At 26.7% G+C, this 2,484-nt stretch overlaps 1 pseudogene; it reads right to left on the bottom strand.

Moving 5' to 3' along the window:
• Window positions 1-1,313: 1,313 nt before the first annotated feature.
• On the bottom strand, window positions 1,314-2,244 carry LOC136207323 (phenylacetaldehyde synthase-like; annotated as a pseudogene).
• Window positions 2,245-2,484: the final 240 nt, after the last annotated feature.

The raw sequence follows: 2,484 nt of genomic DNA, 5'->3' as shown, positions 1-2,484 counted from the left end.
ATTATATTTTAATTCTTATATATACTAGAACGTAATAAATTCACATAAATATCATTTCTTAATAAATTATATTCAAGATGAAATTGCATATTCCTACCTAACGAATTTATCGGTATTTTTAAAAACATTGTTTATTATTATTATTATTTTAAAAAAACTTTAAAAAGGGTCCGGGTAGAAATGAGTTTTCTACATGTATCACTTGAAGTTAAATTGTAAATTAGCAACAATATTTTTAGGGTAAATATTTATAAGGTCCCTGTGTTTTTACGTAATACACTAGTTAGTCCTTGTGTTTTTACAAATAATTATATAGTCCCTTAGCTTTTATTATCGTCAACTCTTTAGTCCTTATATTTGAGTGAATAGTAAAATTAAACTAAATAAAATTTAAAACACCAAAATTACCCTTTATTATATGTTTTAATGATAAAATATCCATTGTTCCTATTTTATGTTTTTTTTCTTTCATATTAATATTCTCTCCAATATTAGTTAATTGTTTTATTAATTTTCATATAATTATAAATTTTAATTTAGTAGTGTATAACTTATTCATTACAATATGAATGATAAATATTGTAAAAATTATGAAAATAGGAGTAGAAACTATATAAAATTATAAAAGTGATTTTTTTAAGAGAATAAGAAATATAATTTTTTTTATAATTAATATACATAAGTATAAGAATTTCGGTGAAAATATACTACACAAATTTCATTGAAACTATTTTGATTAAATTTGAATACTAGAAGATAAGTTATTTTATTTGTATAATTAGGGGCAATTTTGTACTTTCATGTATAAAAATAAGGGACTAAAGAGTTTATTAAGGTAAAATTAAAGGACCTTATAATAACATGATGGACCTACTAGTGAGTTAAATAAAAATATAGGGACCTTCTAATTATTTATCCATATTTTTATTATAGTTAAACTATTAAAGCTATTACATATTTCTAAGAAATATAAATGTACAAGTAAAAAATAATTAATAGCTACAAAAATAATAAATCCATGACTATTATAATATAATTTAGCCTTTTGAAATTATTTTGCTAACTAATAATGTACTTAAAAGGTGTCTGACGAAGCTCAAACCGAAAAATCGGACAAACTATCAAATTTTTTTTTAGCTATAAGTAACATTATAATCTTATTTTGACTCACCAGAAGTTAAATTTTTTTTATAGTTCAAATGACTATGTATTAGGTTCATCTGATATCATTTGAGTGGATGGGTCAATATTGATCCCGGCCCATTATAAAAATTTAGACATACTAATTTGAAATGTTCAAAATATTATAGTAATTAATAAGTAAGAACAGTCTTTTCTTGAATGAGATTCTACAATTCATCTGCATGTTTTTCCTCGGTCAATGTTGATCCAATAGAGCAGCGTATGAAATAAATTCCTCCCACCACTCCATAAGTCGTGAAAGCATGTATGCTCTTGTTTACCACTACCAATAATTTCCCGTTCAATTCATCAGTTTTCGGCTTCAATTTGAAGCAAACCAAGGCAAACTTTCTTGACACCACAATCTTAAACCTCTTATCCTTCTTCACTAGTGATTCTAATCACATAGCCAACATGGCATCGCTGCATATATCATGCATGAGGTTCCATGTCTACGTATCACAGCTCATACGTTTAAAGCAATGAGTCATCTGCTCAGTGCAATTTTCCAATCTTTGTAGTCTATGACTTTATTTGATTCTATAGCAGAATTCCTCAAGAATTCAGGGCTAGTTGATAATTATTCAATCAACAAATGAGGTTGCTTACTACACAGACAACAACATGTCATATTAGTAAAGAACCATTTATCTAGATTCATGCTTATATAATCTGCTAATTCTACTCCATCCAAATAATGCCTGAATTCAGGACATATGCAAGCACTTCTTACATATTTTGCATCAATATGGAACCATATGTTGTACTTGTTCGCGATTTTCCATAATTCGTCAATCGGATCGACTGCTCCACAAGCAGTCAATCCAAATAATTCCACAGAGATACAAGATGCGATATCTTTTCTAATTGCTTCCTCTAGTGTTTGCGGACACAACGAGAATCCATTTGAAATGGACGTAGAAAGTGAACGAATGTTATGGAATTCCTACTAAATTTTATCAAGCTTCTTATGTATCTCAAATCATCTGTTAATCTTTAAATCAGAAATCAAAGCCACGTAGTTCTACCTACGTTAGCATATCTATATTTCTGTTTACTCATTGACACTCTGATTACACGTTGATAATTTAATTTTAAATTTCACTTATTACTATAGGATTGTATTTTATAACTGCTACTATTCATAATACTATTACTGGTCAAAAACCAATGTTTAGTATCCTGAATTTAATTCAAGAATTCATATCAAATAATCTACTTAAAATATATTTTATAAGATACATATACAAATATTTTATTGAATCCAACAATAAAAAATTTTAAGCATAAAAATCATGTTAT

The sequence above is a fragment of the Euphorbia lathyris genome, chromosome 9 (genome assembly GCF_963576675.1).
Source record: "Euphorbia lathyris chromosome 9, ddEupLath1.1, whole genome shotgun sequence".
In the NCBI taxonomy this organism is placed as follows: domain Eukaryota; kingdom Viridiplantae; phylum Streptophyta; class Magnoliopsida; order Malpighiales; family Euphorbiaceae; genus Euphorbia; species Euphorbia lathyris.
Note: the sequence above shows the minus strand (reverse complement) of the source record. Positions and strands in the feature narration are given on the sequence as shown.